Below are 16286 nucleotides of genomic sequence, written 5' to 3' on the forward strand. Positions count from 1 at the left end.
GTTTGAATAAAGGGAAGGATAAGAAAACATTATTCTGTAATAAGATATATTAAATACTTTCTAACACTTCTTAGCTCTACAAAAATTGTTTTTAGGTATTCTTTAAGCACAGTAGCGCAGATTTATTAATACTGTCTAAAAGTTAGGTAGTACAAAGTTAGAGAGTCTTAAATTGCGCTAGATTTATAATAGTGTTAAGACTTGATGATAAATTTGTTGCCTTATGAGACTGTCTAGTCTACTTTTACACCTACTTGGCTTAGTTTATGCCAGATAAATACCCTAAAAGTTTCACAACGTACATATTTTTTTGATCACAGACCTTTCTGCTAAGCTACAGCCCCTCCATATGACTCCACTCCCCCTTTTGTACTAGTCGTAAGAGAATGTAAAAACTGTCTAAGGCTAAGGCCCCACCTTGTGGAAAGCCAACTAAATCTGCAACAAAAAAAAGCTGTGTTTCCAAAATTTGGGGTCTAAGTCTAAGGCCTCACATTGCAGAAAAACGCAGAATTTTTTGTCGCAGATTTTGTTGCAATTTTTCAACCCAAAGCCAAGAATAGCTCCAAAAGGAATTGGAAACAGAGTAAGTACTTATATTTCTCCCTTCTGCTCAATCCACTCCTGGCTTTGGCTAAAAAAAATGCAACAAAATCTGCAACAAAAAAAAGCTGTATTTCCGCCACATGGGGCTTTAGACTAAAACCCTTTATGGACATGGCTCAAGATATGATAGGCAGTTTAATCTGGCACACCTTATATTAGACTCCTGGTACATGTTGCTTAGTAAATCTCCATCACTCTCTTTTCATGGAAGTAGTGTTACTATTTCAAAAGCAATAAAACCTAATTATAAAATACATATGGCCACAAACTGGGCTGAAATCTTGTTATTGCCAATTCTTTTGAAAACCCCAAATTGTAATAAATTATAATTAAGAGTTGGTACGGGAGTATTGAAGCCTATGTTCAATGATACAATAACATGTGACTTAAGTAAAAGACATGTCATGTAACATGATTAAAGACATTTTTCTGTTTGATGTCCCCTTCTTTGCCAAATATTCCTGTCTGGATCCACCAGTGAAATGACAGCACTTCCTGCCTCACTGTTGATGGAATTTTGGATGCTATAAGGTTTATATGTTAGTTAGTAGTCATTCATTAATATGGAGATACCAGTGTGTAGTTAAAACTTTTGGTCATGGTAGTCATTGCTTACACTTAAAGGAAAGCCATTTTGTTATAAAATTTAGACGTATTACTATAGTGTCTGAACTGCAAAGTTGTGGAATGTGCTCCCTCAGGAAAGTGTGGAAAGCTTTAAGAAGTGGTTAGAGGGGGGCGTTTCTAGGCATGCACGCGAGCGGACGCCTGTGAACAGAGCTCCGCTTCAGGCTCCGACATTCGCCGGTGCAACGCCTTTCACAATGGGCAAGACGCGGTCACAAAGGCACAGGGAGACTCCTCTCACCTCCGTGCACACGGAGTGCTCCATCCCGGACTTCTTCGCCCCTCGCGGCGAGCGGCGCGGGATCCAGGACGCTGCGGCCTACAATGCTGGAGGGCCGCCATCTTCTTCCTCTTCTCCTCCTGCGCGCCAGGCTCCGGAACATGGCGGCAGCGGCTCTCCTCTCGCACCGGACGCCCGCACACAGACTCCTGCAGGCACGGCTCCTTCTGCTGAGACGTCGGGACTTTCACAGGTACAGCCGCTCCATGTGTCTTATTCTAAGGGGAAGGAGGCCCTGGACGTGGCCGTTTCCCCAACTGCTCCCCGGCTGGGGGCAGTTACAGTGATGGAGACTCTTGCACCCTCCCAGGGTGAGGCAGCTACTGGCACTCCTGGGTCTCTCCTGCATACCCCCCCTCAATTGCGGCAGGTCACCCCTCCATATTCTGGCCCCCCTGATCCTGCTGACTGGGGTGCTAGCCCCCACATAAGAAATCCTTCCTCCATACTCCACATCCTGCTCAGCGGAGCCCCCAGTCGCCCTCTGATGGCGCCTCCTCTGATGAAGATTTCTGGCCTCCTGAGACCTGCAAAAGACCCTCCCGGCCTGCTCCTGTTCCCACAGCCCTACGGGCAGATACCCCTTCCTTTGTCTCCCATCCCCCCCCCCCCTGATGAAGCTGCTCTTACTTTACAGAAACACCCGGAGTTGCAGGCTCTGCTGGCCCTGAGCAGGAGAGATATGGAAAGTCTTGCTTCTGATCTAAAGCGTGCCTGGTGACATGATTTGCGTGCTGTGAAATCTGACATTTCGGATCTGCAACAAAGGGTGCAGGCCTTGGAGGACTTTCAATCTACAGCTTCCTCCTCTATTGATGCCCTGCAACAGGATTCTGATATTCAGTCCTCTCAGGTGCGATATTTGATCTCTCATATGGATGACATTGAGAATCGTAACCGCCGCAACAATATCCGTATACGCGGCCTCCCTGAGTCTGTTCCAACGGCCGACCTGGTTCCTACACTCACAGGATTGTTTAACTCTCTGCTTGGGCGCCCGCCTGGCTCTCATATTGAAATGGACCGTGCTCATCGGGCGCTACGCCCTCGCAGCTCTGATGACTCTAAACCTCGTGACGTGATATGCAGAATTCATTTTTATGCTGTCAAAGAGGAGATTATGCAGAAGGTCCGCAACATCCGCACCATGCCCTTTGAGGGCCATGATTTGTCTATTTTTCCGGATCTCTCTAGATATACCCTGCGTCAACGCTCTGCCATGAAGCCTCTTCTGTCCGTCCTACAGGACCGTAAGATCCCATACCGCTGGGGCTTCCCTTTTGCTCTCCAGGTTCGCCACCGGGACCGTATCCTTTCACTGGCTCATCCAGCTGACCTGCCGACCTTCCTCCGAGTCCTGAATCTCCCCCCTATGCAGTTGCCGGACTGGTCCTCACTTTTGGCTGATCCTAATCACACTGGTCCTCCCCGCCTGCAGTGGGATGCGGCTGATCATCCTCCCGGGGACCCGCCCCGCTCCCAACGATCCCAACGCGGACGGTGGTCTTCTTCGGCCCGATTGCTGCCACGCTGATCATATTGTTTTGTGATTGCTGTCTTCCTCTTTACTGGCAGACTCATTATCCATCTTTGTTCTCTAGTTGTTTTGCAGTTATGTTGCACTTTGACTGTTATTGCCCATGTCTTAGTTTTCTCATGTCTTTACTACTGGTGTTGCACTTTTCTTACCGCTCTATAAGTTCTGTCGCAAATTTTGTATGTCGGAGCCGGAGTATTCTTGCTCTGGATTGTTCTCTTACTCCTTCTCTCTCCTTTTATGACTTTTGACTTTTCCTTGTCTATATTTTTCCCTTTCTTTTGCCTGCTTTCTTCTCTCTCCATTTGCCTTGCGTCTTGTCTTCCTCGTCCCCACATAGTTTGGTCCCTGCAGTGCGGGGCCCGTTGGAGACCTGTGCTCCGGCCCCTTAGTTCCCTTTGAGGGTGACTCCAGACCCCTCTTCCTTTTCTTGTTTGTCCTCCCTTGTTGTTTTGTCTGTTGCTCCTCTTATCCTTTTCTGGTTACTCCATTTTGTTTACCCGTTTTTCTGTTCTCCCCTTCTTCTCTCCCCTGAGATGGCGGATATCTCTGTATCGTCTTTCAATGTCAAAGGACTTAATGTCCCGGAGAAACGCTCGCAAATTCTGTATGATGCACATAAGCGCAAAGTGCAGATTCTGTGCCTCCAGGAGACACACTTTCTGTCCGACCATGCTCCTGCGATCAAGAATCGATACTTTCCGCTCTGGTTCCACAGTAGTAGCCAACAAGGTAAGGTCCGGGGTGTAGCGGTTTTCTTCCATAAGAATTTGCCGATCAAGGTCCTAGATTCTTTGTCTGATGTCAACGCCAGGTTCCTATTTTTGATCTGCGAAATTTCTGGGGTACTGTATACTATCGCTAATATATATGCCCCTAATACTGATCAGGTTCCTTTTCTTTTATCTACCCTTGCGTCCCTCCAAGATTTCGCTAAAGGTCATTTGATTGTGTGTGGGGACTTCAACTTGGCCCTTAACCCCTTATTGGATACTTCCTCAGGCAGGTCCCAGCTTTCTTATGGTGCCATTAATAAGGTTAGAAGGCTCCTAAACTCTATGCTCTTGTGTGACGTCTGGCGCGTATTTCATCCTCTGGACAGGGACTATTCCTTCTTCTCGCATTCGCATAATTCATACAGTAGGATTGATTACGTTTTTCTCTCTCATAGTCTCCTCTCGTTTGTTGACACCTCTACAATTGACTTGACCTTCCTCTCCGACCATGCTCCTGTTTCCTGCTCTTTTCGCCCCCCGTCTTCGTGTCCTCGTTCTAATACTTGGAGACTGAACGAATCTCTGCTTCTTGATACTCAATGCTTAGCTGATCTGAAACTCTCCACCTCTCATTTTATTCATGATCACGCAAATGATGCTACCTCCCCCCCTATCCAGTGGAAGGCCCTGAAGTGTGTACTTCGTGGGGTCTTGATGAGGCACGGGGCGCGTCTGAAGAGAGAGGCGGGTTTGAGACTCCGCTCAATCTTGTCTGATCTGGCGTCCTTAGAGGCCCAGCACAAACGATCCCTTCAGCAATCGACGTTGGCCGCCCTGACGGCCACGCGTCAGGAAATAAAATCTATGCTTCAGCGTGGGCAGCAAAGGTTACGTCAGCTGGGGCAGCGCTCTTTCTATGAATGGGGGAACAAGGCGGGGCGCCTTCTTGCGAGAGCTGTACATGATCGCCGGTCCACCTCTCACGTCTTGGCCATTAAGAAACCGTCGGGCTCCAGCACGCATATTACTTCTGATATCGCTTCCGCCTTTTCGGACTATTACAGTTCCCTCTATCATCTTTCCCCCCCTGGATTCTCTCACTCCCCTTCGCCCTCTACTCTTACATTAGCACAATATGTAGCGGAGACCGCTTTGCCGTCCTTGTCACGTGATGACGCGGCTTTGCTTGAAGCCCCGTTCTCGGAACAGGAATTAGAGGCGGGTATTTCATCTCTTCCGGGAGGTAAAAGCCCCGGCCCCGACGGCTACACGGCTCGGTTTTATAAAACTCTTAAGACTGATCTGCTCTGGCCTCTTCTACGCGCTTTCAACTCAGTCTCTCCTGATACGCCCTTCCCCTCCTCCTTTCTCCAAACCCACATTACCGTCCTACCTAAGGAGGGCAAAGATCATACCCTCTGTTCCAGCTATAGGCCTATCTCCCTTCTTAATACTGACGCAAATTGTACGCCAAACTGATAGCCAACCGGCTCGGCCCGCACATGGGGGATCTTGTTCACCCGGATCAGGTGGGTTTTATCCCCTGTAGGGAGGCCCGCGACAATACCCTGAAGGCCTTCTCCGCCATCCGTCATGCTCAGCGCTCACGTACGCCTATGTTGCTTCTTTCCTTGGACGCGGAGAAGGCCTTCGACAGGGTGGACTGGAAGTTCTTGGAAGCCACGCTTCTTCAACTAGGACTATGCTTACTCATATTCGAGCTCTTTATAACTTCCCTGAGGCTCGGGTTCAAATCAATGGCTCCCTCTCCTCTCCCTTTGTTATCTACAATGGTACGCGTCAGGGCTGCCCCCTATCCCCTCTGCTCTATGCCTTAGTCATGGAACACCTCTTGGTGGCGATCAGGAAGAACCCTGATATTAATGGCTTGCCTACGGGTGGCTTACATCTAAAAGTTTCCGCCTTTGCTGATGATGTCCTTCTCTTTGTCACACAGCCCCTTACGTCTCTTCCGTCTATCCTTAAGGAGATTGACATTTACAGCTCTTATAGCAACTATAAGATAAATCTCTCTAAAAGCTCCGCGCTTAATATTTCCTTGCCTGCGACGGTCCTTAGTTCTCTACGAGCCTCTTTCCCGTTCCAATGGTCCCACAAGTCGATTCCATACCTGGGAGTTCAGCTCCCTACTCTCCTGTCGGACACCTATTCATTGAACTTTCTCCCTTTACTGCGCACGCTGCGATCGGATCTCGGTCGCTGGGATGTGAAGGGTCTTTCCTGGTTGGGGCGCATCAACCTCTTGAAAATGAACGTTCTCCCCCGTCTATTGTACCTTTTCCAAACGGTCCCCTGTATTCTCCCGGCATCTTTTTTCTCAATGGTTAAACAGACTTTTTGTAAGTTTATTTGGTCTGCTAAACCCCCTCGCATTGCTCGGAATACTCTGTCTCGGCCTAAGAAGAGAGGAGGCCTGGCGGTGCCTGACTGCTCTAAGTATTACCTTGCGGCAGTCGCTACGCGTATTCTTGACTGGCACCATTCGTCCCGCTCTAAGCTCTGGGTTGCCTTAGAAGAGTCTTTGAGCCCTATACCGCTCACGGCGCTCCCTTGGCTCCACAGGAAATTTTGGACGGACTGTAAGCCCTATTTGCTCCCTTTCGTAGCGAGTCAGACTATGGGTGTGTGTCGAATCTATAGTGGTATGCGTTTGCTCTTCCAGAATGACAGCCCTCTGACTCCAGTCTCGGGCAACCCCGACTTTCCAGCGGCGTTTACTTCCTCCTTTCTGGGTCGCCTCCCTGTCCATCCTCTTCTCCGGCTTACGCATGTTTCCTCTGCTTCTACTCTCCTTCCCCGTTCGGAGTTGTTGGCCTTAGCCCCCAGTCCGGACTCAGTAACTGCCCATTGGCATTGTTCCCAATTATCCCATTTTTACTTGTCCTTGAAGCGGTCGCAAGATATCCACAGATCGCTTCTGCCTTTAGAACGCCTTTGCCTTTCTGCTTCTCGACATACGGTTTCTCTTCTATACAATTTTCTGTTAGAGGGTTCGGAGAGTGGCCTACCACCTTTCGTGAGGGGTTGGGAGAGGGAGTTGGGGGTGGTGTTCCCGCCGGGTGTGTGGTCGTCAGCCTTTGAGATGTGTCATAAGTTCTCCATTTCCTGCAAGGCTCAGGAGACGAATTATAAAATCCTCTCTAGGTGGTACAGGGTCCCGACTCTGCTCCACGCCATCTTTCCGACCACCTCTGATAGGTGTTGGAGATGTCTCACCGATCGCGGCACGATGGCTCACATCTGGTGGGGATGTCCCCTTCTCCGCCCTTTCTGGGATAGTGTGAGAGGGGTTATTTCTCAGGTGACAGGTGTTGCTTTAGAAGATGATCCGGCCCCTCTGCTCCTTTCTCTTTTCTCTCGTAAATTCCGGAAACCTATTCGTAAGCTTTTGGGGTTTATGTTGGTAGCCGCACGTTCGGTCATCCCGAGACTGTGGAAGTCCCAGACCCCCCCCCCCCACGCTCCTTTCCTGGCTTAAGGACTTCCTCCATATCCGTACAATGGAGGACATGCTGGCGATGCTTCGCCCTGATGACCGACTTCACCATCAGACCTGGCTACTGTGGAACATGTTCTATTACTCTGCTGACTTTCGTGCTCTTTTCCCTTCCTCGCTTGTATGATGCCTGCCTATTTCTGGTACTCTTTCCTGTCAATCGCCTTTCTGGTGCTCGCATAACCTCAGTTAGTACTTTAGTGTTGCAGATTGCTGTTTCTTCTGTTATGCTTTTACAACACATTATGGTTCTTGTTGCATTTTTCTTCTTTATTTCTCTAATTACCTGAAATGCATTGTTCATTGTAACTCTGCTGCGTCAGAGTCCGCCTCCCCTTCCCTCTGTTTCCCTTTCCTGACCCCTTTTTTTCCCCCTGTTCTTTCCCATTGTTTCCCTGATCTTCCCCTGCCTTCCCTCCCCCCTTCTCCCCTTTTGTTAAACCCTTGGAAAAACCTTAATAAAAATTTAATGTTGAAAAAAAGAAGTGGTTAGAGACCTGCCCTGTAAACACAGTATACCGGCTTAGGGCCCCTTCACACGGCATAAGCGCACCGCTCATTTAGACACGTATACATGTGTCCGAGCGTGGCGCTTCAAAACAGAGCCCATTGATTTAAATGGGAAGCGCGTGTATATCGGCATATACGCGCGCTTCCCATTGAAATCAATGGGCTCTGTTTTGAAGCGCCGCACTCGGACACATGTATACAGTCCTATGAAAAAGTTTGGGCACCCCTATTAATCTTAATCATTTTTAGTTCTAAATATTTTGGTATTTGCAACAGCCATTTCAGTTTGATATATCTAATAACTGATGGACACAGTAATATTTCAGGATTGAAATGAGGTTTATTGTACTAACAGAAAATGCGCAATATGCATTAAACCAAAATTTGACCGGTGCAAAAGTATGGGCACCTCAACCGAAAAGTGACATTAATATTTAGTACATCCTCCTTTTGCAAAGATAACAGCCTCTAGTCGCTTCCTGTAGCTTTTAATCAGTTCCTGGATCCTGGATAAAGGTATTTTGGACAAACAATTCAAGTTCAGTTAAGTTAGATGGTCGCCGAGCATGGACAGCCCGCTTCAAATCATCCCACAGATGTTCAATGATATTCAGGTCTGGGGACTGGGATGGCCATTCCAGAACATTGTAATTGTTCCTCTGCATGAATGCCTGAGGATTTGGAGCGGTGTTTTGGATCATTGTCTTGCTGAAATATCCATCCCCGGCGTAACTTCAACTTCGTCACTGATTCTTGAACATTATTCTCAAGAATCTGCTGATACTGAGTGGAATCCATGCGATCCTCAACTTTAACAAGATTCCCGATGCCGGCATTGGCCACACAGCCCCAAAGCATGATGGAACCTCCACCAAATTTTACAGTGGGTAGCATGTGTTTTTCTTGGAATGCTGTTTCTTTTTGGACGCCATGCATAACGCCTTTTTTTTATAACCAAACAACTCAATTTTTGTTTCCAAAATGAAGCTGCCTTGTCCAAATGTGCTTTTTCATACCTCAGGCAACTCTATTTGTGGCGTACGTGCAGAAACGGCTTCTTTCTCATCACTCTCCCATACAGCTTCTATTTGTGCAAAGTGCGCTGTATAGTTGACCGATGCACAGTGACACCATCTGCAGCAAGATGATGCTGCAGCTCTTTGGAGGTGGTCTGTGGATTGTCCTTGACTGTTCTCACCATTCTTCTTCTCTGCCTTTCTGATATTTTTCTTGGCCTGCCACTTCTGGGCTTAACAAGAACTGTCCCTGTGGTCTTCCATTTCCTTACTATGTTCCTCACAGTGGAAACTGACAGGTTAAATCTCTGAGACAACGTTTTGTATCCTTCCCCTGAAAAACTATGTTGAACAATCTTTGTTTTCAGATCATTTGAGAGCGGGCTGTCCATGTTCGGCGACCATCAAACTTAACTGAACTTGAATTGTTTTGTAGAAAGAAATGGTCCAAAATACCTTCATCCAGGATCCAGGAACTGATTAAAAGCTACAGGAAGCGACTAGAGGCTGTTATCTTTGCAAAAGGAGGATCTACTAAATATTGATGTCACTTTTCTGTTGAGGTGCCCATATTTTTGCACCGGTCAAATTTTGGTTTAATGCATATTGCGCATTTTCTGTTAGTACAATAAACTTCATTTCAATCCTGAAATATTACTGTGTCCATCAGTTATTAGATATATCAAACTGAAATGGCTGTTGCAAACACCAAAATATTTAGAACTAAAAATGATTAAGATTAATAGGGGTGCCCAAACTTTTTCATAGGACTGTACGTGTCTAAATGAGAGGCGCGCTTACGCCGTGTGAAGGGGCCCTTACTGTCATTAATGTAAAATGTTGATTCAGGGATCCGTTCTATTGCCAGTAGTGGTCAGAAAGGATTTTTATCCATTTTATGACAAATGGAGTCTCTATTAAACTACTTCTACAAGACTAGATATTGACCTATTCTTAGGATAAGTCATCACGATCAGAACAGTGGGGTTGAACAACTCACAATCAGCTGACATAGCCGCCACTTCTACTCAATGTATAGAGCTGGAAACAGATGGCTCCATACACTGTGTAGTGAATGTGACATACTATTGCATCTCAGCTTCCTTTGTGCCGAATAGTAGCTGGGCAGCAGTATGCCACCACAGCGACTACATAGTGTGCAGAACCATCGGCTTCACTTGAGTGGCATGTGATTGATAATACCCTGCCTTTACCACTACACAGTATATAGAGCTGGCTGCGTCTGACTCTGTATACTGTAATTGTGGCCACAGGAGCTGATTGTTGGGGTGCCAGGTATCAGACCCCCACCGATCTGAAATTATAGGGGTTGTCCAGGATAAACTGATAATTAACCCCTAAACTAAACTCCCCACCCCCTCCTAACTTCTAATTTAAATCTATAGTTACCCATATTCCTGCAGCAGTCATGTGACCACCACAGGGACACTTTCTGATAGTCCAGTGATGTTCCATGTCACCTTTTCCAAAACAGAATGTCACCATCACTCTTCCTCCTCCCCTATCCCCATTAATACTTACCAAGCCTTCCTGTGTCTGGGGATGGCTCCTCCCTGTCTTCCTGTCTTCTAGCAGTGGGTGGAATAGGTTAGCCAGGGAGACAGGGAGAGGTGGGAGGGGCTAGTAATGGGTGGGATCGCTAGTCAGTAAGAGTGGGAGGTACTAGGCTTAGTGAGACAATGAGGGTGGGTGGGGCTAGGCTTACGCTGGGTTCATACTAGTGCCTGGACTCCATTTTCAGGTTTCCATCTTCTGCATGCAGAAGACGGAAACCTGTCAGACCGGGTCCGGCCGTAAGCGCCGGTGAGCGTTGTATGCTCTTCGCCGCGACACCGTTTTCTTGAACCGGACACAGAGTACTGCATGTCCGACTCTGTGTCCGGTTTAAAAAAAACGGTTTCGCCGCGGAGAGATTAAAATGCTCACTGGCATTCACGGCCGGACATCTTTCAAACCCATTCAAATGAATGGGTATGAAAGAGTCCTGCAGGATTCCATCTCCTGCTCTGTTTTGTGCAGGAAACGGAAACCTGTATGAACGGAGACCGGGCGCAGATGTGAACGAGCCCTTAGTGAGACAGAGGGTTTTGTAACGGAGTGAGAGAGAAGAGGGGCTGAGTGAGAGGGAACTAGTGTAGCAGCTACATAGGAAGCTGCACAGCAGGAAGCAAACACCAAGTAAACAAAGGGAGAGAAAGGCAGCATCAACCAGAGACACTCAGAAATCACCCCAAACACTGCTAAAGGTATATGGGTGTACTTATTAACCCATCACTAGAACTAAAACATCTTTACAAAAAAAAGATTTCTGCCCAGAAAACCTCTTAAGGGTCCATTCACACTGAGTTTTTTTGGCAAGGATTTTGGTGCTGAATCTGTGTCAGAATCCACGTGGAAAAAAGCCTCCCCATAGAGTCCTATGGGCTCTGCTAGCTTCCTTCAGGCGGATTCCGCCTGCAAAAAACAATGTAGTCAATGGGAGGGTGAAAATCCACGTGGAATTGGCAAAAATCCTAATTCCTGAAGCAAATTTTTTCCTCGCCAAATTCCTCACCAAAAAACTCTGTGTGAATGAATGAACTATTCAGAGAATAGACCATCAATATCTAATCTTGGGCAACCTCTTTAACAAATTGCAATTTGCCTTCTTATGTGCTACACTTGGATTTGCAAGTATAAAATGGTGAAATTTAATGGACTTCAGTCTTTTCTCAACCTAACAATTATGTAACATTTAGCTAAAGTATAATTGCTAAAGAAGAAAGAATCCAATGCATTACAATGAAATAAAAGGGTAAGAATGGATAATTAAAATGGCACATAACTGACTTGAACTTAATTTTTACTGTACAATAAGCCATGTTTGTCAAAGCTCGAAGTACATTTATGCTGTACACATTTAACATGCCTTGAGAGAAGTGCTAATGCGAACTGTGACACTTATTGTGAAGATTATAAGGAAATCTATTATGATTATTATACACAACTTGCAGAGTCATTGCAATCCATTATGTGTATTTAATACATGTGAGAAGAAAAGGTGCAAACTAACAAGTCAGAAAAGTAAATAGTGCAGGCATTTAATATTGCCCTGCTTTCTTTCATTTTTTGTTTTACTTTTACAAACTGCACATTTACACACACAGTATAGGAATGTAAAGTAAATTGTTATAAAAATGAAATGGCACTCTTATAGTTTTTGACCAAACTTAGCAGAAAAGAAGTCTGTTGCTGGGAAATAAACATCTCCTATACACTGATCAGGGTCCAATTCCTGGTGGTGGGTATTGGGTGCGTTATATCTAAAAATATAGGATTGTGAGCCAAGTTTCAATCCCTGTCCACTCAAGGATGGTAGACAGAAACAGGCATACCAGTAAGGGTTGGTTCACACTAGCGCTTGTATTCCGTCCACAAGGAGTCTGCATGGAGACCCCCCCGGACGGATGCAATCGCAATTGCAAGCGATGTGCTTGCAAAGCACATGGAGCCCATAGACTATAATGGGCTCCGTGTGCTTGCCGCGCACTGCCCGCACAGTCTATGGGCTCCATGTGCTTTGCAAGAACATCGCTTGCAATTGCGATTGCATTCTGTCCAGGGGGGTCTCCATGCGGACTCCTTGCGGACGGAATACAAGCGCTAGTGTGAACCAACCCTTACATACTTTGCATTGGGTTGCATGAGTTTCCTGTTATGCCCCTACATGTAGGTGTTAGTAACCTATGGAGAGGTAATGAATAGGCTGACGACACTCAAATATATTTCTCTGAACCAGACATTACCTCTCTGTTGGCCAGAGCTCCAAAATGTCTAGTGGACGTAGCCTCTTTTCTCACCTCCCACTTTCTCAAACACAACATGGAGAAAACAGAGTTCATCATCTTTGCCCCACCTTGCACGGCCCCCCTACCTGACCCATCCTACCATTGCAAGAAAAATGTGTTCCCACTGTGTTTTTTCCCACAGTATTTTTTGGCTGCAGCTTGCTACCTGGGGGTTGCATTAGCATTGGTATTCCGTTTGGGGGGGGGGGGGGGGTCTCCATGCGGACTCCTTGCAGACAGAATATAAGCACTAATGTGAACCAACCCAAGCCTTACTCAGGGGATGATAGAAATTGAGGCAACAAGCATATAGTTACAATGAACTCATATGGAGGCATAGTCTTTAACAGGAACATGTGGCCACAGTTAAGCAAAGCAGCAGTTGTGCCATCTTTTACCAGCAATGATAAGCTGACTCTTAATAGCAGTCTTCCATGAAAAGTAGAATGGCTCTAGTGTGTGGGGTGAGCGCACATACACTCACCGGCCACTTTATTAGGTACACCTGTGCAACTACTTGTTAACACTTAATTTCTAATCAGCCAATCACATGGCGGCAACTCAGTGCATTTAGGCATGTAGACATGGTCAAGACAATCTCCTGCAGTTCAAACCGAGCATCAGTATGGGGAAGAAAGGTGATTTGAGTGCCTTTGAACGTGGCATGGTTGTTGGTGCCAGAAGGGCTGGTCTGAGTATTTCAGAAACTGCTGATCTACTGGGATTTTCACGCACAACCATCTCTAGGGTTTACAGAGAATGGTCCGAAAAAGAAAAAACATCCAGTGAGCGGCAGTTCTGTGGGCGGAAATGCGTTGTTGATGCCAGAGGTCAGAGGAGAATGGCCAGACTGGTTCGAACTGATAGAAAGGCAACGGTGACTCAAATAGCCACCCGTTACAACCAAGGTAGCCAGAAGAGCATCTCTGAACGCACAGTACGTCGCACTTTGAGGCAGATGGGCTACAGCAGCAGAAGACCACACCGGGTGCCACTCCTTTCAGCTAAGAACAGGAAACTGAGGCTACAATTTGCACAAGCTCATCGAAATTGGACAATTGAAGATTGGAAAAACGTTGCCTTGTCTGATGAGTCTCGATTTCTGCTGCGACATTCGGATGGTAGGGTCAGAATTTGGTGTCAACAACATGAAAGCATGGATCCATCCTGCCTTGTATCAACGGTTCAGGCTGGTGGTGGTGGTGTCATGGTGTGGGGAATATTTTCTTGGCACTCTTTGGGCCCCTTGGTACCAATTGAGCATCGTTGCAACGCCAAAGCCTACCTGAGTATTGTTGCTGACCATGTCCATCCCTTTATGACCACAATGTACCCAACATCTGATGGCTACTTTCAGCAGGATAATGCGCCATGTCATAAAGCTGGAATCATCTCAGACTGGTTTCTTGAACATGACAATGAGTTCACTGTACTCCAATGGCCTCCACAGTCACCAGATCTCAATCCAATAGAGCATCTTTGGGATGTGGTGGAACGGGAGATTCGCATCATGGATGTGCAGCCGACAAATCTGCGGCAACTGTGTGATGCCATCATGTCAATATGGACCAAAATCTCTGAGGAATGCTTCCAGCACCTTGTTGAATCTATGCCACGAAGAATTGAGGCAGTTCTGAAGGCAAAAGGGGGTCCAACCCGTTACTAGCATGGTGTACCTAATAAAGTGGCCGGTGAGTGTATATTGCTAGAGTAACTCTCTTTCCCCAGCTGCTAGATAACTATTGCTGCCTTATGTTGATTGACAACTTAGGACCCCTCTCCATTCCGTCTGTGCCTTCTACATAGTCTGACCAATACTGGCAGCAAAGAATCATGTTGTCTGTTTTTCCTTGATTGACCCCTCGCTATGCCATATGACCTTCAGCTCTGCTGATCTTTTCTTGTGGGATACAACACAAAATTCATGACATGTTAGCAGGAACTTCAGCCTGTAATAGACAGTGAATATAACACAGCTGATGTGGACCCACTTGTGCCACTAAACCAGTTTAGCTTTAAGCTATTCCTGAGGGACTTGTGTAATTGAAGAAGGAAACAGTGAGAAACAACCGTCGCCAAACAGAGGGTCGCTGGGACTGTGCGTATCCCTGTGGCTGCGATGGACCACTGACTTTACAGAGCTTTATAATTTAGAAGCAGTTCCATTTGGAGGTCAAGTAAAGATCTTGAACTGTTTGTCATGTTCCTCGAACTATGCTTGAGATATTTTAGCTGTGTGACGGCATATTATCCTGCCGAAAGACAACAGCACATTTAGGGAACAACCTCGCTATGAAGTGGGTAGGAAAGTTTTTAGGTAGCTTGTATGTGACATCAGCATCAACATGAATGCCAGGACCCAGGCTGCGTCTGTATAGCTCCATATGCAGCAAGTTTTCATGGATTGGGTTTTCCAGCACATTATTTTTTCCAGCAGTTTGCGGTATTAGCTCTTCTGTGGAATATACCTAGCGTTACATAGAGTTACATAAAATCTTGAAGAGATAAAAAAAAGTGCATGTTTATTAGTTGTGAGCAGCCACAAGAACTGTACAAGTAGTATTTATGGTGGCCTCCGGTGCAGCAGGTGTCTGGAGAACATCATAGAAAACTTCCAGACATGGAAAAACACCAAATAGAAATGCTTGAAGGCATTGTCTGCAGGAAAAAAAACATAAGATATCAGTGCTTAACCAAATAAAATCTAAGGTTCCTTTATTTTATTCATATCTAAGCATGATGCATATTGGGGGACAACCCCTTCCTCAGATGAATATAAAGTTTTATAAAGGGGTGCATTTCTGATATATGTCATGCTTTGAAGTTATCACAATAAAGGAATCTTAGATTTTCTTTAGCCATACACCTGTGTCTGGTCCTTTTCCTGTTCAGGATGTCTGTAAGCATTTCCCAATGGTTTCCCTTCATTTGACCATTTTTGGTAGGTACTAGCAACCCCACCATGACTTCAGTTTTGAAGATGATCTGAATCAATTGTCTAGCCTTCACAATTTGGCCCTCCAGCTTAAGTGATTTTTTTTTGGTTAACTGAGGTGAGTTTGAGTATGACCTCCTTAGATGACCTTATTTAAGGACTACATTAAAGTCATCTTTGGTACTGTCCTCCTATATTTCTTTTCATTTATTTGCTCATCATGTTGCTTTCAGCTATTATTATATAATACTCTTTCTCTCTCTTAAAAGAAAAAATATTCTGATCCAGTTGTCCAACCATCACAATTTAGCCCTCATGGGGAATATGCAAATCAGTTTCCCAGGATGTAATTAGGAAAATAGTTCCTCTGTATGCTGCCTCTTAGGACAACCCCATGAACATCATGCATGACTTTTTCAATTAGCCTAACAACATGATGCAGCGTTTTTGCCAAACCAGTATTTCCATTCCAAAAGGAACAGAATCCCAGCTGTGGACAGCGCTGTTTCGTTCTGGTTGGATCTCATCAACACAGCGTAGGGAAACTGGTTTGGCTTTGTGAGAGACTTTAGACCAGGGTCAGGGGATAATAACACTCCTTGAGGAGTGGGCACCTTGACAGGCGTATAGAGACATACAAAGCCATTTTCGCTCTACTAGGGGATTATGGGGAATATGCAAATTTGTTTCCCAG

The sequence above is a fragment of the Leptodactylus fuscus genome, chromosome 2 (genome assembly GCF_031893055.1).
Source record: "Leptodactylus fuscus isolate aLepFus1 chromosome 2, aLepFus1.hap2, whole genome shotgun sequence".
Classification (NCBI taxonomy): domain Eukaryota; kingdom Metazoa; phylum Chordata; class Amphibia; order Anura; family Leptodactylidae; genus Leptodactylus; species Leptodactylus fuscus.